General features: G+C 33.2%; 1 protein-coding gene across 2 annotated transcripts in view; it reads left to right on the forward strand.

The window, feature by feature from the left end:
- The first annotated feature begins 219 nt into the window (after nucleotides 1-219).
- Nucleotides 220-23,279, forward strand: part of LOC128983491 (uncharacterized) — a 43,578-nt gene continuing 20,518 nt past the window's right edge. For both annotated transcript variants that reach the window (XM_054402790.1, XM_054402791.1), the window contains exon 1: nucleotides 220-276. The gene's annotated coding sequence lies outside the window, so the exon portion shown is untranslated. The remainder of the gene's footprint in view (nucleotides 277-23,279) is intronic.

Below are 23,279 nucleotides of genomic sequence, written 5' to 3' on the forward strand. Positions count from 1 at the left end.
TTCAACTACCAACCCAGCATTCCCAACTATTACCATCAAACAGTCTATCTTTACTTCACCTATATGGCGGTTCCCACACATTCCTGGTCGGGACTGCCTGGTCTCCCTGGTCTGTGATTAGAGATTCACCACCGGCACGCGTGCTCAGGTGGGGGCGGTGGGGGTGGAATTGGGGGGGAGAGTGATAACAGTTTTGGAGACGTCAGTTGGTGCCGCGCGCTCGAGTTGTTCGGTCGTACCTGTGGATATAACTCGACCTAGAGCATTACGAACTTCGTAAGTAAAATGTTGCTGTTGGTTTTTGATATTTGTTTTTCATGGGTGCAGGATATACAAAAATCAGCTGGAAATATGACCATCGAGCACGATCTGACTCGGATATTTTTTTCATATCGTCGATATTGATATGAACCCCGATTCTCGAATGGTGCAAAATTCAAAGTCTGCAGTCGGTGATGAATCACAAAAAAAATTGAAAATCCTTTCGAGTAAATATATTATACGTATGCGTATTATAGAAAAAAACTATTACGTTTTGCAATTTCTCTAATAATTTGGTCTGTACGTTGTTTCACTTTCTTGATCTTTGATATTCATAAACCTGGTGAATTTACCAATTTAAATTCATTTTGTTTTCTTAATTTTCGTACATTACTTATTGTGAAGTATATAAAAGTATTGCCATCCGCTAATTGACTAAGGTTTGTTGTTGTTTGGTTTAAAATACTTACATTTAAAAATAGCATCCATCAAAATCAATTTCAACACAAATTATAATTCTATGTAAGAATTTAAAATTAAATTGTTTCCAAAAATTTTTTGTTCGTTAAAAAGATGCTAAAACTTACTGTTTTATCTTATGAACGCCTTTAGAACCAATCGTTGAAGTCTCCAAGTCAGAATGCTAAAACCGACTGTTTAGCTTACCAACATTATTTTAAATGCAATTCTCACTTTATATTACTAATTTCGTCAGTTAACAGACACCGTTTTCTGACTTTTCGGATGGGAACAAAAAAATGATCAGAATGCCAAATAATGCTGTGCAAAATACAGTTTTTGCATTGTCAATGTTAATAATTTGTTTGATTAATTCCGGAACGTAGCTTTTAAATTAAAATTAAACGTCTATATAAGTCACATTTAATAATAAATTTAAATAAGTTTTGAAATGACCATTAAATTTTACTAATAAGACTACTAAGGTGATTACGAAAACCATGGTAGTAGGCATATCTACTATATTTGTTTGATTCATATTTTATAGATTCAGTTAAACTACCCATTCAATTTTGACTTATAATAAGTGTATGCATATTTCATTATTACTGTTTTATGAACTTTAAGTTAATATTACTACAGTTTATCACCCTCCAAGTTGGGGTTTCTTAACGAAGTTAGTATAGTAGCCAATTTAAGTTTTTGTTTACATATTTAGTTCAATACATCTAAATTTTTGTGTCAGTTTCACCAACCGTTTTTTATGTTCTGTGCTGTGCATCGTCTTGGAAAGAAATACAGAATGCTACATTTTACCACCATTGGTCATAAAGAACTACTGACCTTTCTAACCAGGGCAATCAGGAATGTGCATGCATATTGATACAGATTTAATTGACTTTTTCATCGGCCGTAATAGAAATACGTGCTGGACTCAAATACGGCAATATGACGTTTTTAGGCCACCTAGATCACGTCTAAAAGGAATGGCGATGGTGCAAAACCTCCTGGAGAAAAAGTCGAACACGCGCCTTCTGCGAACATCGACTATTAAGATGGCACTGGGGAATGCGACAGTAGTGTTCTCTATCGGTTATCGAAGGTCTCATTAGCGATAATCGAAGTAATTGGCGATTATCGACTATCGATTCTGCGAAGATTTGATGATTCCTGGACGTTTACACCACGGAACATCTATGTGATGTGTTCGTGGAAAAGCAATAGTCTTCGGTAAAAAACCGGAAGCGGACGATGAAAATTCTTGGTGAAGTCACCTAGAGGAAACCGTTTTACCGATAGAATGTGTGGATTTTGTTGACTTAAAATTTTACCGATGATTTTATTTTAAAATGCTAATAATGTATGGACAATTTAATGAAATTCGAAACGTATACAAATAGTATTTACAACAATAACAATAATTAGGCCTATTAATAACTAAACAAATTATAGAACAAATCTTTTAGTTAGGAGGTTTTAATTCATTTTTACCACGCATTGTGGATTTCATATTTACACAAAGAAACAAACCTACTGTGGTAGAAAAGCTATCTGTTTCAAAACTACATTAAAATTGAATATTAAATTAATCTGTTAGTTTTCTAACCAAGTTGTTGTGAGAAAACATACAATACAAATCCCGGTATTATAAGACCTTAAAAACGATTGGTTTTCAACATTTAATTCAAAGTAATTCTTTGATTACAACTACATAAACCATATTCTATTTAAGATTTTTGGAAAACAGTCCAACAATAAAGCAACAAATTTGGAACCTATCAATTTGCGAGGAGATAACGATAACTTCACCTGGCAATTAGTGAACCCCCAAAACATCCTGTTGATAATTATTCTTGAATTACGGCTATCCATCACTAGTTCTCATCTTTCCTCTGGAATTATACCCAATGGAGATAAGAAATTTCAATTAAAATAAGACCGGGACTAATTAAAGTCAAGCAATAAAACCAAGAATAATGGAAACTATGAGAACTGGAGATCCCAAATGATTGACGCGCTCGGCTCCAAAATTTAATCCACTAGACCATTAACAGTTATCAAAATAACTGACGATAGTGTTCACGGTTTAAATTTCTCACTAGTAATCCGATATGAATTGTCACTTCCAAATCACTAAACTTGTAGCATAGATAAACAAAGTGTCACCAAAATTCGAGAAATATTGTTAAACATTCCCAATACTGATTTTAAGTACAGTACTGCTTTTTAAATTTATCATGATGTCGTGAAATATACAGTAAATATTTAGTTAGGTATCTTAAATTAAACATTTCACCTAAAGATGTCTTTGTCATGATCAGTATCAATGGGCTTATTTTAAAACTATCAGAGCTTTTGTCCTTCGTACGGGGTTGATGTATATGTTGTACTGTGTTTGTTGACGTCATTAATTTCTATTAATATATCTATCTTACTAATATATATATATAAACTGTTTTTCTTTGTCTCCACTAATTTGAGAGAACGCTGGGCGTAGAAACTTGGTAGAGGTGTCCAAGGAAATGTCTTGGTCTGTAGATGAGTTATCAAAAGAGAAAAGAGTTAAATTCCCTTGGGGCTCTGCCCCAGTGGCCTTTAAAGTTCCATTCGCATGTTATTCTTATGAAGGAAAGAAATGGGGCTTTTGTCACAGCTAATTTGAGAGAACGTCTGGGCGTAGAAACTAGGTAGGGGTGTCTAAAGAAAGGTCTTTGTCTTTAGATGAGCCATCAAAGTTTCCAATTACTACTGGTTGACTGGCAATCTAAATTTTGATTCTGATATTTGTAAATTAAATTTCTTGAACACATTAAAGGTAAAAATGCATCCAACATGTGTTTATCACTCATATTCAAATGGGAAGGAGTTCTGTACCACATTAGCATGATCGACGACTACAAAAGCGCATATTTAAGGAATTTTAACATTCCAAAACTCCCCGGTGAGTTTTGACAGTTGTGACCCTATAGAGGGCGTGCGTCCTAGGTGGTGGAGGGGAGTTGACAGTTATTTGGACAGCTATTGTACACTCCTCACAGCACACCCACCACAGACCATTTAAATACAAATAATCTCCAAAATCCAGCCACAAATCTCGCCATATTTACGAGATAAGCTCGAAATTAGGATTCAAATCCGTCCAAAAAAGGGCCCTCGACAAAATATTGTCTATAAAGTCCGTGAGTTATGGGACGGACACCAATAAGCCAAATTTGAAACACGTTTAAGCCACGGGGAGTGTGCCAGAGGTTTTTGTGATATACGGATGTCCCGTGCTGAAGTATTTTGAATTTCGAGTGTCGAACCACGTGCCATTGAGTGCGTTTTGATGTAAACAATGAAGCTAGGTTAAGATTCAGTGTTTATCTTTAAGTTGTTAAAATTGACAATTATTTTATATGACTTAATTGTCGATTTTTTTAAATAGTGAATGAGGTATTTTTGTTTTATTTTAACGTTCAATATCATTTAGAGGCTTACAAATATCAAGAAAATAATTTCTACTGCCAAATATATGATTGGTTAATGTTGCTAAATAAAACACACTCGTATAAATGTAAATATTAATTAAATACCAGATGTTTTATTATGGATAGGCTACTGTTTATAATCTCTTTCTACGTGTTTCTTTCATTAAATGTGGTTCTACCATTTTTTCAATCCATTTGTTGTTCTTACCTATAAAATACAGTCCACTTATTAATTACCTAACACATATATTTTTTGGTCCTTCGAGCCGGATCAAAATGCAATGTAACGCATGCTTTGCATTACATTGAATCGTTTACAAACATAACGTAAAACCCCACCATAACAATTTTTTCTGCTTACCCACAAACATTATCAAAGTAGGATGTTGAATATATGTCACAGTTAAAGTTTATAAGTTCACAAACTAATTCCACAATTTCAAATATTTTCTAACTCACGCCACTCTTACACCTATGTTTACCCATTTCCGCGGAAATTTCCCGGTCAATAAACACCATTAGCTGTCGTGAAATTTTATTCAAAATACATAAACATCGGCGCCGATTATCCTAAGAATTTCACCGTTGCGGTTTTCAAACTGATAATTATGCATTGTTTATCAACAATAGACCTGGTCGTCGCCAAGCCGAATTCGGCGAGATCGCTCGAAAATTGCAGACGTCGAACAATACAGATGATTCACGATGGCTGTAATCATTTTAATCGCTTGACACGGCGTCTGGGTGAAATATTATCACGTGAGACGCGAATATTCTTGCTTTGAAGAGGCAAGTGAAGAAAAGAACAAAATATTTGTGTATTAAGAGCGCAACGACTGTTTGTGGTTGGAATAGACACACGATTTTTCCTACCATCATAGTTAACACATACAGATAAACTTTTTAGATGTATATAAAATGTCGGTTAGGTTATGTTTGCTTTTTTGAGGTTATGTTATTTGCTTACCGGTTGTTAACGTACCGGATCCGCGGCTATGGTGAAGAAACGCCAACTGAGAAGTCAGCTGATTGGGAGCGAGCGGGAATGACCTATTCCCGTTCTAGAGCGTAAATGAGATATTTTGCGTACTGTTTACAGGTTTGGCAATGTGATCATTTTTATGCAGTGGTAGGGAAACGTTTAGCTTATTTCCTCTGTGTTTGGAGAAGGAATAGAGTGTATTTCCAAGATAGTGTACCCGATTTTCGCTCCGGGTGCTCATACATTGATATGCACAAAGCAATAATTTTTAATTACGACAACTGAGAATAGATACAACTGGAGGTGTAGTACTGAATGAGAGAATTAAGAGATGTTAGCCGCCATTTGTACAGGGGGATAAAGAACATTGTACTTAATACATTTTAACTAAGGGATTGTGGGGTTAGGGGTTGTACGTACATGAAGGCATAAGCCAATCAGCTGATGCCTCTAATTGCTACCAACATAACAACATTTTTACGTCTAGATTTTGTAGCAGAGTTTGCTGTGTCAGTGCTACCTACAGTTGCAGTGGCTAACACTGAGCATGCCATAGATTAAAGCCGACTTATAAAATACTAGATTTAAAATTCATATCAAATTCGAGGACATCCAAATGTTCTTATCAAGATGTCTATCACATTACATTTGATTCTTCATTTATTTATGGCTAATTAAATCAATTTAAATATTTAGTTAACTGTTGACGAACCACACTCACTGTTGACTGTGAAGTTGAGTACTTTTTATCATTTCACCCAGAAATGTGTAATTAATCATCCATGAGGTATCGGTGTTTGTTTTAGCGTTTAAAGCGTTTAGCGTTTAGGTATTAGCGTTTATATTGAATCGCATACTTGATGATTCCACGAAAACGTTGGGATTTCCTGACAATTTACATGTCTTTAGGCACCTCTAAAAATTGTGTTCCTGGAAATTAAATTAAATGGGTCTTTAGTGAAAAACATTAGTGACCAATACAAACTCTTAGTTTGGAGAGATTTATCGAACCCTGTAATTTCTACATAACATAAGAAGCTGGCAATTCTTTATCAGGTAATAAATACTTAGTTCCTAGAGTTCACACTCAAACAAAATGTTATGCAATAAGAGTTATGCAATTGCCTAAACAACCGAACTGTTAAGAAAATTAACACTTTTACCTTCATATATTAAAACATCAACTAGAAAACACATCAAAATCAAAACTCTTTATTTACATCTACATTAAATCAATAGGTACTTTAACCTAGGAGGGTTGCATAACTTCTAAGAGAGGTTATGTTTTCGTTTATAACCTCTCATTGTCTCTGACAGTGATGCATCGAAAAATTGTACCAAACCACTCAACAATTAAATTGGTTTGAACAGCTGATTAGTTGAAGTTCGAATCATTAGAAATTTTCTTCTTCTCTCTCAATCCTTGAACCTCATTGGTAAGTTACCCGTGTTGTTACGAGTAAAACTATGCTGTTATGAAAGTAAACAATGCCGTTATGAGAAACTTTTCAATTCTAAGAACTGGACTGAAACGACTACTTTAAAAAAACGGTTGTAGGTAACAACTGTTAAACTCACAGTATAGTACTCCTGTCAAGTACAGTTCACAGGTATCCCCTCTCAGTTCCAACACAGTACGGTTCAAAGCACATCCCCACGGAGATGTCTTTTGTAACCGTTACCATAATAATTACTGTCAGCGTTCAGTATCCTATAGTTCATTTTCTGTCATCTTCGCTTCATGGTTCGCGATAATACTATGCTTGTGTTAGTATAGTTCACTAGTAGCCTTTACTATGGATGTAACAAGAAATTCCATTCCCATGTTAAATTTACCACCAGTTTTAAAATCAAAATTAAAATAGTTTGACTAGTCATTAACGCGCTTTCGGCGGTTCGTTTATGGGGTAAAAGGTTCGTTTAATGAGGTACAAATTAGTTACAAAGGTAATTAGTTAGAAACAAAAACTGTTTTGAATGAATAAAGATAAAATAAATTAGTAAATTGAAGTGTTTAATTCAATAATTGGTTATAAAAATATTCAGAAAATTTTTTATTTAAAATTGCCATGTTATTGTTATGGAGAATAAGTAAACAGTTATAATTAGCTTATTTATGGATATATTTTCATCAAACTTGGCAAATGTATTTATTTTATATTGACCCATTAATATTTTACTAAAACAGAATTTATTACTTACCCTGTAGCAGCAAATATAGGTAATCGACAAACCTAATGTTATTTATATAGATTTAAGTGGAAATCAAAACAGGTAAATGGAAATTCGCATAGTCTGCAGGTTTGCTGCCCCAGATAATTTTAATATACCACAGATTTATATCTTTTACATTTTTAGTGGTTGCTCAATTTCGACATTACATTATTACGTTAAGTACTTGTTATTAGGATTGAAATTAAAAAGGGAATATACCATGGAATATTCTTTCACGTCTTAACTACGACAATTCGTAAATTGTGAAGAAACAGCTGATGCAGAGAAATTCCATAGACTTTTGCATATCAACCTGTGACAAAGACTAATGATTTCAACAACTCAAGTTTCCTCTAGCGTTGGTTATAGTCTCTTAAGCATAGGTCATTTCCTAGTTATGAAACTAATTCGCTAATGGATTGAACGTGGAGTTGGATGTTGGAGCCAGGATTTGGACTGACGTGGACTTTCACTTGAGAAAGTGACGCAAAAACTAGTAAATGTCTTGGCTGAAAACCCATCCACCATGCCGAGGCAGAAATCGCGGGTATTTTACGTGAATCTTGAAAGTAATGTATTTCCTTTTCAAGAGGAGTTGAAGAATTTGGTGAAAAAATAATAATTGTTGTGAGTATATGGAAATTAAGAGAGTGTTTTCGATTGTGAGTTTCTGAAAGATTGTCTATGAAGTTAACGTTTTTGAGGAAACGGTATTTGAATTGAAATCTGGTAACAACAGGGTTAGTAGTGGCGAACTACCGGTTTAAAGTCACTTGGGGCACGTTTTCCCATAAGAAATAACATGGGATCATTTTTTGGCCACTAAAACCAAAAATCCTGATCTTTGTTTAAATATCCCTATATAATTGTCAAACCTTATTTCTTACTTATTCCCCATAAATATATTTGATATTAAGCTAAAAAAGCTATTTCTTACATTTATTGACCCTTACAAGTGTAAATGTAGAGTAGTGGCGAACCCACAATATGACCTCACTTCCGGCATTTTTTGGCCCAGAACTTTTAAAATTTTCGGCGAAAAAAATGTCCGAAGCCCCAGGAGCTTTTTTTGGCCACTTTTCTTAAGGACCCAGCTCTCGACCTATACACCCATATATAAATTTTTTACTTTTTTAATACTGAAAAACACGTCTGGAAATGGTGAGCTTTTTTTGACCACTTTTTTAAAAATCCAGCTCTCGACCAATACAAGCCTATATAAATGTTCAAACTTCATTACTATTTCAAATCCACATCCATTCACAGGTATATTCTCAAAATCATGTGAGGTTTGTACGCGAACTCGTGCGCGCTCTGGCTCATGATGTATGCGTGCTCCCGACTTATGGTCAGGCTTCTCGCTCCCGACTCATGGTCGGTTTTCTCGTCTCTAGTGGTAGCTCTTGATTAAGCCTTGGGTGGGTGACCTCCCGTTAAAATAATTTCTAGTTAAATTGTTTAAAAGTTTTTAATTTCTAGCTAAAAATTTTGAAAATTTCACAATTTCTGGTTAAAAATTTTTGAAATTTTCGAAAAGTCTATAAATAGAAGTGACATTCGGGTGATATTTCATTCTGGACCATGAGGCCCACCTGTCAACACTGCTCCGTGTCGCTCTCCACCAAAAGTAACCTGATTCGCCACTACAAGGTAATTCATCAAATGAAGGTGAAACTGTGCAAGGTTTGCAATTTAATCTGTGATAATAATGTGGCTCTAAAGTCGCATATATTACAAAGACACAAGAGTTGTAATTTTTGTAAAAGAAATGTTGTTGGACATTTTAAAAGACACGCCAATTCTTGCATAAAATGTCCATACACAATGATAAAATTTGTTGGTGAATCGATTAGAGCTGACCTTGAAAGTACTCTGAAATCTTGTCCTCTGCCAATAAAATGGACTTTAGTTAGGAGAATCAAATTTATAAAATATTCAATGGATCAAAATGGAAAATTAGTTAATGAAAAAGAATGTATTGCAGATTTTAGAAGCCTTACTACCTTAACTATTGAGAAGAGAGATTTAAAGTCTCAAATTGAAAATGCACTTTTAAAGATTGATGCTTCTATACACAAATACCAAGCCCAAGGTAGTGGATGGATATATGACTATACTAAGTATTGGCAGTTGCACGTTTACAAGTACAAGCCCTTAACTCCAAAGTCATATATTCCCACACCAAAAACTATTCAATCGAAACATGCAGTTTTAAATATAAAAAATGCTGATAATAAATGCTTCCTTTGGTCAATTTTAGCAGCTTTACATCCAAGGAATTGTATCAATGAAAATGCTGAAAGGGTCTCTAATTATCTACAACATGAAAGTCAGTTAAATATGACAAACATAAAGTATCCCGTAAAAATATCTGATATAGATCAATTTGAAAGACAAAATAATATAAGTGTTAATGTATTTGGGGTTGAAGACCAGAAATTCATATATCCATTAAGAACAACCAAACTAAATAGTGATACTCATGTAGATCTATTGTTATTACAAGAAGGTCGTAAATCACATTACTGTTTAATTCGTGATTTTGATAAGTTAATGTTCCACTCTACAAAAGATGACCATAAGAAGCATTTTTGTAAGTTGTGTTTACAACATTTTTACACTAATGATATATTAGAACGTCACATAACATATTGTAAAAATTTTGATGCTCAACGAGTGGAAATGTCTAAACAAGATACATTACAATTTAAAAATTATAAATATCAACTTAAAGCTCCATTTGTGATTTATGCAGATTTTGAATGCTTTATAAACTCTAACAAGCATACTCCATCTGGATTTGCATTTGTTGTTGTGAGAGATTCTAAGATTATTTCTGAAGAGTTATATAGTGGTGCAAATGTTATGGATGTGTTTTTCAAAAGGTTGTTTGAGACTTATGACTTCATTAAACGTCAAATGTCAATATACATTCCCCTAGTAATGACTCCTGAGCAAGAGGTATCTTTTAAAAACTCAACGCATTGTCATATTTGTGAAAAGCCCCTATATTTTGATAGGGTGAGAGATCATTGCCATTCCTCTGGGCAATACCGTGGAGCTGCCCACAATGATTGTAATTTAAACTATAAAGTAACAAAGAAAATACCAGTATTCTTCCATAACTTGAAAAATTATGATGGACATTTAATAATGCAACACTTGGGAAAGTTTAATCGTAAATTAAATTGCATAGCTAAAGATATGGAAAAGTACATTTCATTCTCTGTTGATGATTTAGTATTTTTAGATTCCTATAACTTTCTGTCCCTTCCATTATACAAATTAGCTTCCAATTTAAATACATTTAGATTCATAGACAATCCACTACTACAACGCAAAGGTGTATTTCCCTATGAATATATGACAGGACCAGATAAGTTTGCAGAGTCTCTACCTCCAATTGAAAAATTTTACAGTACTTTAACTAAAGAACATATCTCTCCCAATGAATATGAACATGCTAAAAATGTCTGGACCCATTTTAATATCAACAATTTACAAGAATATCATGATTTATATCTTAAAACAGATGTATTGCTACTGGCTGATGTGTTTGAGACATTTAGAGACCTGTGTTTAAAAGATTATAAACTTGACCCCGTACATATGTATTCACTTCCTGGATTAACATGGGAGGCCTGTCTTAGAATGACTGGTATAAAATTACAATTATTTCAAGATATTGACATGCATTTGTTCATAGAAAGTGCGATTAGAGGAGGAGTCAGTATGATTTCTACACGTTACGCTAAAGCAAATAATAGATATATGGGTGAACACTATGATCCCAATCAAGAGAGTGTCTATTTAATATATTTAGACTGTAACTCACTATACTCTACAGCAATGTGCGAGCCACTGCCTGTGGATGGATTCCGTTGGACTAATGAGATAGACTACAAATACAATCAAAATGATGAGTTTGGATACATTTTAGAAGTTGATTTAAAATATGATAAAAGCTTACATGATTTACATAATGACTATCCATTAGCACCTGAGAAAATGAATGGCAAATTAATACCTAATTTAAATGACAAAACTAAATATATTTTACATTATAAAGCATTACAAAAATATGAGGAATTGGGTTTGGTTGCTACAAAATACCATAGAATTTTAAAATTTAGACAGTCCAAATGGCTTGTGCCCTATATTAATTTTAATATTGAAAAACGCAAATGTGCTAAAACTGATTTCGAAAAAGACTTTTACAAATTGTTAAATAATAGTCTCTTTGGTCGAACAATTATGAATCAACGAAAGTTTCGTGATATATATCTCAAGGATGAGTCACTATTAACTAAATATGTCACTAATCCAAGGTTCGACTGTAGCAAAAAGTTCGATAACAATTTACATGCTATACATTTAAATAAATTAGTTGTAAAGTTTAATAAGCCGATATATTTGGGAATGACCATTTTGGATATTAGTAAAGTAATAATGTACGATTTCCATTATAATTATATGTCAAAATTTAAGAACAAAAGATTTCTTATGACAGATACAGATTCTTTAATGTATTCTATAGTTACAGAGGACTTTTATAAGGAAATAGAATGTGACTTGCACTATTTTGATACCTCTGGATATAGTAAAGACCATTTCTTATACTCTGATAAAAATAAAAAAGTCACTGGCAAGTTTAAAGACGAATTAGATGGTCATATTATGTATGAATATTGTGGTTTAAGACCAAAGTTATATTCTTACATTCCTCTAAAATGGTTATATGAAGAAGACAAGCAAGCTTTAGAGGTGAAGAAAGCTAAAGGAGCTGATGGTGCCACTGTTAAACATCTCCTTAGACATCAACATTATTTGAACTGCCTTGCAACTGGGCAAGATTACTATGAGAATGTGACAAGAATTAAATCTACAAATCATCATCTTCAAACCTTAACCATGAACAAGAAAGTACTATCATTTGACGATGACAAGAGGTTTATTCTAGAAGATGGCATCAATACGCTTGCGCTTGGTCACTATAAAATTGGTCAAACATAAATCTATATTTGCCATTATTCTTTGACCTTTCTTTGTCTATTACAAAAAGCCATATTTAGTTTTATCCCAGCATTGGTGGCAGAGATTTTTAAATTGGTCAAATGAAAAGTCATTACCAACATGATTGTGATATACATGTTTTAAATTTAAATCATCTTGTTTGAATAATATTAGGAAATTTACATTATCACGTAAATGTTTGTGTACTTTGCTGTAAGATTGACACAAGTAAAAACAGTTAATATTTTTATGTCGACCCATTGAGAAAAATTGTGTAATATTTGGACTATTTATGTCATCAAATACAACAACTGACTGTGATTTTACATCATTTGGTGTGATTTCACAGTCAGTTGTTGTATTTGATGACATAAATAGTCCAAATATTACACAATTTTTCTCAATGGGTCGACATAAAAATATTAACTGTTTTTACTTGTGTCAATCTTACAGCAAAGTACACAAACATTTACGTGATAATGTAAATTTCCTAATATTATTCAAACAAGATGATTTAAATTTAAAACATGTATATCACAATCATGTTGGTAATGACTTTTCATTTGACCAATTTAAAAATCTCTGCCACCAATGCTGGGATAAAACTAAATATGGCTTTTTTGTAATAGACAAAGAAAGGTCAAAGAATAATGGCAAATATAGATTTATGTTTGACCAATTTTATAGTGACCAAGCGCAAGCGTATTGATGCCATCTTCTAGAATAAACCTCTTGTCATCGTCAAATGATAGTACTTTCTTGTTCATGGTTAAGGTTTGAAGATGATGATTTGTAGATTTAATTCTTGTCACATTCTCATAGTAATCTTGCCCAGTTGCAAGGCAGTTCAAATAATGTTGATGTCTAAGGAGATGTTTAACAGTGGCACCATCAGCTCCTTTAGCTTTCTTCACCTCTAAAGCTTGCTTGTCTTCTTCATATAACCATTTTAGAGGAATGTAAGAATATAACTTTGGTCTTAAACCACAATATTCATACATAATATGACCATCTAATTCGTCTTTAAACTTGCCAGTGACTTTTTTATTTTTATCAGAGTATAAGAAATGGTCTTTACTATATCCAGAGGTATCAAAATAGTGCAAGTCACATTCTATTTCCTTATAAAAGTCCTCTGTAACTATAGAATACATTAAAGAATCTGTATCTGTCATAAGAAATCTTTTGTTCTTAAATTTTGACATATAATTATAATGGAAATCGTACATTATTACTTTACTAATATCCAAAATGGTCATTCCCAAATATATCGGCTTATTAAACTTTACAACTAATTTATTTAAATGTATAGCATGTAAATTGTTATCGAACTTTTTGCTACAGTCGAACCTTGGATTAGTGACATATTTAGTTAATAGTGACTCATCCTTGAGATATATATCACGAAACTTTCGTTGATTCATAATTGTTCGACCAAAGAGACTATTATTTAACAATTTGTAAAAGTCTTTTTCGAAATCAGTTTTAGCACATTTGCGTTTTTCAATATTAAAATTAATATAGGGCACAAGCCATTTGGACTGTCTAAATTTTAAAATTCTATGGTATTTTGTAGCAACCAAACCCAATTCCTCATATTTTTGTAATGCTTTATAATGTAAAATATATTTAGTTTTGTCATTTAAATTAGGTATTAATTTGCCATTCATTTTCTCAGGTGCTAATGGATAGTCATTATGTAAATCATGTAAGCTTTTATCATATTTTAAATCAACTTCTAAAATGTATCCAAACTCATCATTTTGATTGTATTTGTAGTCTATCTCATTAGTCCAACGGAATCCATCCACAGGCAGTGGCTCGCACATTGCTGTAGAGTATAGTGAGTTACAGTCTAAATATATTAAATAGACACTCTCTTGATTGGGATCATAGTGTTCACCCATATATCTATTATTTGCTTTAGCGTAACGTGTAGAAATCATACTGACTCCTCCTCTAATCGCACTTTCTATGAACAAATGCATGTCAATATCTTGAAATAATTGTAATTTTATACCAGTCATTCTAAGACAGGCCTCCCATGTTAATCCAGGAAGTGAATACATATGTACGGGGTCAAGTTTATAATCTTTTAAACACAGGTCTCTAAATGTCTCAAACACATCAGCCAGTAGCAATACATCTGTTTTAAGATATAAATCATGATATTCTTGTAAATTGTTGATATTAAAATGGGTCCAGACATTTTTAGCATGTTCATATTCATTGGGAGAGATATGTTCTTTAGTTAAAGTACTGTAAAATTTTTCAATTGGAGGTAGAGACTCTGCAAACTTATCTGGTCCTGTCATATATTCATAGGGAAATACACCTTTGCGTTGTAGTAGTGGATTGTCTATGAATCTAAATGTATTTAAATTGGAAGCTAATTTGTATAATGGAAGGGACAGAAAGTTATAGGAATCTAAAAATACTAAATCATCAACAGAGAATGAAATGTACTTTTCCATATCTTTAGCTATGCAATTTAATTTACGATTAAACTTTCCCAAGTGTTGCATTATTAAATGTCCATCATAATTTTTCAAGTTATGGAAGAATACTGGTATTTTCTTTGTTACTTTATAGTTTAAATTACAATCATTGTGGGCAGCTCCACGGTATTGCCCAGAGGAATGGCAATGATCTCTCACCCTATCAAAATATAGGGGCTTTTCACAAATATGACAATGCGTTGAGTTTTTAAAAGATACCTCTTGCTCAGGAGTCATTACTAGGGGAATGTATATTGACATTTGACGTTTAATGAAGTCATAAGTCTCAAACAACCTTTTGAAAAACACATCCATAACATTTGCACCACTATATAACTCTTCAGAAATAATCTTAGAATCTCTCACAACAACAAATGCAAATCCAGATGGAGTATGCTTGTTAGAGTTTATAAAGCATTCAAAATCTGCATAAATCACAAATGGAGCTTTAAGTTGATATTTATAATTTTTAAATTGTAATGTATCTTGTTTAGACATTTCCACTCGTTGAGCATCAAAATTTTTACAATATGTTATGTGACGTTCTAATATATCATTAGTGTAAAAATGTTGTAAACACAACTTACAAAAATGCTTCTTATGGTCATCTTTTGTAGAGTGGAACATTAACTTATCAAAATCACGAATTAAACAGTAATGTGATTTACGACCTTCTTGTAATAACAATAGATCTACATGAGTATCACTATTTAGTTTGGTTGTTCTTAATGGATATATGAATTTCTGGTCTTCAACCCCAAATACATTAACACTTATATTATTTTGTCTTTCAAATTGATCTATATCAGATATTTTTACGGGATACTTTATGTTTGTCATATTTAACTGACTTTCATGTTGTAGATAATTAGAGACCCTTTCAGCATTTTCATTGATACAATTCCTTGGATGTAAAGCTGCTAAAATTGACCAAAGGAAGCATTTATTATCAGCATTTTTTATATTTAAAACTGCATGTTTCGATTGAATAGTTTTTGGTGTGGGAATATATGACTTTGGAGTTAAGGGCTTGTACTTGTAAACGTGCAACTGCCAATACTTAGTATAGTCATATATCCATCCACTACCTTGGGCTTGGTATTTGTGTATAGAAGCATCAATCTTTAAAAGTGCATTTTCAATTTGAGACTTTAAATCTCTCTTCTCAATAGTTAAGGTAGTAAGGCTTCTAAAATCTGCAATACATTCTTTTTCATTAACTAATTTTCCATTTTGATCCATTGAATATTTTATAAATTTGATTCTCCTAACTAAAGTCCATTTTATTGGCAGAGGACAAGATTTCAGAGTACTTTCAAGGTCAGCTCTAATCGATTCACCAACAAATTTTATCATTGTGTATGGACATTTTATGCAAGAATTGGCGTGTCTTTTAAAATGTCCAACAACATTTCTTTTACAAAAATTACAACTCTTGTGTCTTTGTAATATATGCGACTTTAGAGCCACATTATTATCACAGATTAAATTGCAAACCTTGCACAGTTTCACCTTCATTTGATGAATTACCTTGTAGTGGCGAATCAGGTTACTTTTGGTGGAGAGCGACACGGAGCAGTGTTGACAGGTGGGCCTCATGGTCCAGAATGAAATATCACCCGAATGTCACTTCTATTTATAGACTTTTCAAAATTTCAAAATTTTTAGCTAGAAATTAAAAACTTTTAAACAATTTAACTAGAAATTATTTTAACGGGAGGTCACCCACCCAAGGCTTAATCAAGAGCTACCACTAGAGACGAGAAAACCGACCATGAGTCGGGAGCGAGAAGCCTGACCATAAGTCGGGAGCACGCATACATCATGAGCCAGAGCGCGCACGAGTTCGCGTACAAACCTCACATGATTTTGAGAATATACCTGTGAATGGATGTGGATTTGAAATAGTAATGAAGTTTGAACATTTATATAGGCTTGTATTGGTCGAGAGCTGGATTTTTAAAAAAGTGGTCAAAAAAAGCTCACCATTTCCAGACGTGTTTTTCAGTATTAAAAAAGTAAAAAATTTATATATGGGTGTATAGGTCGAGAGCTGGGTCCTTAAGAAAAGTGGCCAAAAAAAGCTCCTGGGGCTTCGGACATTTTTTTCGCCGAAAATTTTAAAAGTTCTGGGCCAAAAAATGCCGGAAGTGAGGTCATATTGTGGGTTCGCCACTACTCTACATTTACACTTGTAAGGGTCAATAAATGTAAGAAATAGCTTTTTTAGCTTAATATCAAATATATTTATGGGGAATAAGTAAGAAATAAGGTTTGACAATTATATAGGGATATTTAAACAAAGATCAGGATTTTTGGTTTTAGTGGCCAAAAAATGATCCCATGTTATTTCTTATGGGAAAACGTGCCCCAAGTGACTTTAAACCGGTAGTTCGCCACTACTAGGGTTGTTTGCGTTTTGGAAATTTGCAAACGCCACTGTTACGTTTATCTACAATATTATGGAAATGGAGTGTCTGTCTCCACAACACGTGAAAAATACTTAAACAATTTATCTGCAATTTTACCAAGAGATTATAAAAATATAGCACCGAACATTCTTATAGGTTTACTCCCTTTTCTATATCGACCTTGGATTCTAGTGGCTTTTTATGTAGTAAATGCTGTTATAAGGTAAAAGATTTTTTCCACTGACTCCTGTACATTAGTTTTAAGATATTTGTTTTATCACGATTATTGTATTGACGCTATTTATGTATATTGTATACTAAATGAATAAAGGATAATTTGATTTGATTTGATTTGATTTGATTTCACAAGTGTTTAAAAATCAATATTGTTTGTTCTCCTTGGCAACATTATTCTTGTTTAGTTTTACCTATTTTACTCTGTAAATGGTGATAGATTGTTTTTTTTTTCACAGAAGAGTATATCTTTTTAAACTAAGTGATATAATTAAGATTTTATAATCAATGGTGAGAAAATGTAATAACCGTTTACTAATTTAGCAACAAAGAATCACATTCATACCTTTTGTTCTCTCCTAGGTAAAGCCACAATTTTGCCAGTTTGCGTAACCATTATTCAATTCACCCTAAGCTGTGTCATTGTTATTTTCAGTTGAGATGTATGTGGATGTTAACCTAAGCCACCGTTAGCTGTGCTGCGGTTACCATAGGTTCTGGCGCACACCACTGGGAGCGCCACGTAGTTATGGCATTAGCGCTACGTAACTACATGGCGCTCCCAGCGGTGTGTGCCAGAACCTATGGTAACACCAGCACGGCTGACAGTCTATATTTAATTATTTTGTCCATGCCTAAACATGAGTGAAGGATGAAGTGAGGTGCCTTGTGTAGCTTGACCAAGATCAGCTGTTTCATTAGCCAGGACCATTTATTAAAAGCCCAATGATCAAGGAGATTGGGTTAATCAAAAAGCTCCTTTTCTCAGGATCGAACCGGTGACCCTTTTTACAAGGCGACAATACCCACTCAACCAGCTATACAGAAGTTATTTTGACACAAATAATTGTCATTAGATATAATACACGTGATCACACACTATTACAAGTATATACAACACATTTATGACCATGTATATAGCGTGTACGTTACTCTACGAACCTATGCAATCCTTCGGCAAACATGGACATGGTCAACAACCATAAATCATGTGAAGAAGTTGATCTATGGACTTTGACCCGCGAGGTTGGCGTTGAGAGAACGGAACATCGGAACGGAACATCGGAACACCGGAACGAAGGAACACAGGAACACTGGGAGACTGTTAACAACCAATTATCCCTTCACATACACACGCTAGTCTCTTACTCACACGCACAAGCGATTATTCTAGTGGAAAACCAGGTTTCTTCTTGCTCATGAGATTTCCCCGAAGGGAAATTGGGCTGATTTAATTTCAAAGGAAATTACCTAATGTGGGGTGAATTATGTATTGATTTTTTAAAGAGATAATTGTATCAGTTTAAGGGTGTATCTGTCATGTCTATCTGTATGTTGTCCTAGGTCTTGCCTTGCGTTTACTAAATACCATTTAATGAATTTCTGTTTAATTAATTATACCTCATTCATCCTCTGAAGGCCTAAATAATAATGAAAGTGAATTTTATCACAACTATTTCTGATATTCATCCAATTCTTTTATAAATTGATCTGTAAGGAAAATTATTTTCTTAGTACATCAAGTAGGATTCAGTACAAATTGTTATTGCTGCATGCTGTCGATGTTTAAAATATATTTCATAGAGAGCTTTTAGCCTATTAGGAACGATTGAATCCAGATTCAAAATAATTAATAGGCTGTTTAATATTATCTTACTAATATTATAAACATGAAAGGTTGTGTGTTTGTTTATTCGTTTTTTTCGTTCGAAGTTCAATCAAGCATTAACTACTGGTAGGATTGGGCTTAAATTTGGTATGGCGATCACATTCCCGATTAACATATAGACATATTCTTATCTCAAACAAACACACAAACTTTCACATTTATAACATATAATATATTAATACATTTAATAATATTTCAAATCTGGATTCAATCGTTCCTAACAGGCTAAAAGCGCTCTATGGAATCTGTTTTTAACATCAACAGCATGCAACAATAACAATAATTTTTACTGAATCCTTCTTGATGTTGGTACTAAGAAAATGATTTTCCTTATTGATCAATTTCTATTTGTTTCATAAAAATAAAACAATAAACCTAAAAACATATTTTAAACAAGAATATTCAACGATGACATAACTACAACCTAATATATGGTTGTAAAGAACAAAATTGGTTGTAATTTAGCATATTTCATCACAGTTAGCCATCGCTGTATGAAAAGCGAAAATCACATAACTATAAACAAACGTTTCAATAGTTTTATGGCAGAGATTTCTAATATAAATTTATTTAACAAAATGGGGAATTCAGAATAGGTCTAGTAATAGCATTCACGTAACTTAATTACCGGTACATATTATTTCATATATTTTTGATTTTTACGGTCCTAACGCACTAAACGCACAACGACAACTTAGTTTGTATTAAGTGGGGAAAAAGTATTATATTACAAAATTGGCTCATAGTGTTCACGTTTCCCGTTATATTAAATCTTTCATACTTATATGCCTACTAAATTCTTATTTTTACGACCCAAATTCCACCCCACGGCCCTTGGAAGATCTCTAGTTCACACGGATTGAACCTGAAGATCGACTGAAGGTAAAGGTGGGGGCGGGAAAGGTTAAATGCCGCCCAATTCTGGGAAACCCCGTTTAAATATTATAACGCCCGCCCAGTGATTAAATATCGGCGGACGATCCTCTTCGGGCGAACCTTGCCTTGAACGATTGCAATCTCTACAATACATTGGTGTGATGGAAGTACGTCATTGTAAAGTATCAATGTGTCAAATATCAATCATGCTCAAGTGTAAATCAGACATTGCTTTAACCATATGAATTGCTGAGGTAAAGAGTTCCTTCTACAATCGTTTACAGTTCATAATTTAGTCCATGATATTTGTGGTTAAAAAACATGTCTATTGTGCCATACCATTTACTTTGAATCTTTGACTATTGAGGGGACATTTAGCTTGTGTTAGATTTGTAGCCAGTTTCAAAATGTAATTTGACGTTAAATTCAGCTACCGTCTGTGCGCTGATTAAAATCCCAACTTTTCATTACTTTTAAATCCAGCATATTTTATGTCACATCGTAGTATCATCAATTAAAGGAGAAAAGAGAATTTTGACGCTGCAACATTCTTTGAGTTGCTTATTTCCATATTCCATTCGAACAAAACAGTTTGCTACATCTGGTCCATATAATTTATTCGATGTCTCATTCCCACCCAAAAGGCAATTCGTAAAGTTCTCATTATGCTTTTAAGTTCTGAAGGATTCTATATGTGTAATCAATGGCATATAAACCTGAAGGGCTTTTATGGTGGTTAAATATTTCTCGCGTTGGTTAAATTTTAAATTTTACTGCACACGTTGTACTATTTAAATATTTTATGAGAAGTCAAACCTTAAACAAATTTAAATGTTAAATAGTTTAGAGTTTGGCGAATAACAAAATTAAAAATTAACTACAATACACGGTTTAAAATAATAGAAACTTGCCTTATATCGTCTTCACGTGTTCCATGATTACGAATCTTTAGGAAATGATGTTGAACATTCATCAACTAAATTTTTGTTCACTCTTCGACTTTTATAATTGAAAAATCAATGCAATATCGAAGCTTAAATTCATATCTTAAATTGTCTGTACTGTTACAGCTTGTCTCAACCTAATTAAAGACTCCATCAAGCTTGAGTCAACCAAAAGGACTTTTAAATGGTTAAATATTAATTTCGAATAGACCAACCAATATATTTCCACTTTTCATAAATCCACAGCTTGTACAGTTTATTGCTTGTGCATTAAATAACCGTGCGAGCGCAGCGAGGTGCACAGAGTACAAACCCGCTAGAAGTGTTAGGCAATAACTCTGGGATTACGGATATGTTGTGACAAGAGGAATTTCCACATCGAGTAAACTTGTCTGGTTAGTATTATATCTCAGCTGTCTATTAAATCAGCTGTTCGCGTTTGAAGATGGGATTATATTTGATATTCAATGTTATTACATACATTCCTCAGGCTATTGACTAATAGAGGTTTTGTATTCATCGCTAATTGTGAAGACATTTCATTGCGTAAAAGTTAAGAAAGGATATTAAGCCAAAACATGCTGTTGTAATTTGCAGTTTTTTATACGTATAAATTTAAATAATTCAAAAATAAAATTATAGTATAAACAATTTTCAATTGCATCTTCAATTTCTTCATTTACTGTCTTATTATGCTTTAAACAACTAGATGAGAATATGGGATTCCACTATAACTCACTACAGTATAAGGATCACAACTACGAACTATGACTCAACAGCTAGTCTATATGTATAGCATGTCTACTTCAGTAATATAAGTCAATGTATGCATTGATGATTGTAAATTCGTTTGGTATTTGACTTGACGTGTTACGAGCTGCAACAAAACTTGAAGCTATCTTATCATTTTGGGTCATTAAACATAAAAATATCTTCTTATGAAGGACATATAATTAATAGATAATCAAGTAGCTGTGTATGGAACGGAAATTGTAAGGGTGTGAGATTACTTTGGACGGATAGAATGTAATTTTAAGAATTAGGATACTTTTCCAAAACTGAGTGAAATTAAACACAATTTATAGTATTGGGAATACATGGATAATTGTAACTGCAATTGTAAGTCCAAAATGAAAAAAAAATGTAATGACGATCATCATTTGTCTCAATCAACAACTCTTTCACTTAATTCAACGACAATTTGTATAAACTGAAAATAAAATCAAAATAATTAACATGATTCAATTCACGAACTATTACAACAATTATTCGTCCAAGTTAATACAACGTGCGTCAATTGATACTAAACCAACCCAACAATAATTTGAATTATTATAACGACTAACTATAACGGGTATTGGCAGACTGATTAAAAATACAACTTATTTTTTTCTATCCTAAACATGTCGGTTTCGAACATTTTTTACCAGAAAGAATTATTTACTGTCAAACCACACATTTATAAGGCTGTTTACCTAAGAGGTAGTCTCTAGTGGCTGCCAAGAAGTAAAAATCCACTTGGAATCAACTTGACCCCTGGACACAGCTTGTTAAATAAGGAGTCAAACTGGTAACTTTTATAGCAGAATGTTCTAAGCTGTACATTAAACTGGGAATGTACAGAGCAGCTGTTTTATCATACTAGCGTGCATGACGATTATTAGGTTATGTAATAGGGTAGCCATTGCCGTTATGAGCTTTTCCCTGGTATATAAATGAATAATCTTTCTTCATTCTGGAGTGAAAACTGTTGTTATTAATTTATTACGGGTTGATGAGCCGAGCATTTAGTTGCAGTATAGTCTGTTCCCAAAATTTAGGTGGTTTGAAGTGAAGTTCCTCTACTATTTTTTTTTCTTTATATATTATTTATGTTGCAGCTGATTGACGTATTGGCAAACCTCAGCTGTTGAGCTATTGTTTTTAAGTGGAGGGAACGGACTTCTTCCCCTAAAACCGCCTACATTTTATGAACGGAGTTTAGTCAAAGGTTTTATTCCTAAAAATATTTATCAGCTGGAGTTAGGAACACCAGCTGTGCATTGTTCCCTTTGAAATCAGATTTTGACGAAGAAAATAGTCCCGAATAAAATGATATTATTAATCATATTTCTATTCTTATTTTATTTGTGTTTATCATCGTGTTAACTTTGTACATTTTCCAAACTTATTAAGGTGAGTGAGCGTAGCGAACGAACTTCAACCAGGACGTGATTGAGCCATGCAAACGAGATCATCTTGAAAATTA

This window comes from Macrosteles quadrilineatus, unplaced genomic scaffold, assembly GCF_028750875.1.
Source record: "Macrosteles quadrilineatus isolate MER2022 unplaced genomic scaffold, UCM_ALF_1.0 Scaffold_1__1_contigs__length_201487025, whole genome shotgun sequence".
In the NCBI taxonomy this organism is placed as follows: domain Eukaryota; kingdom Metazoa; phylum Arthropoda; class Insecta; order Hemiptera; family Cicadellidae; genus Macrosteles; species Macrosteles quadrilineatus.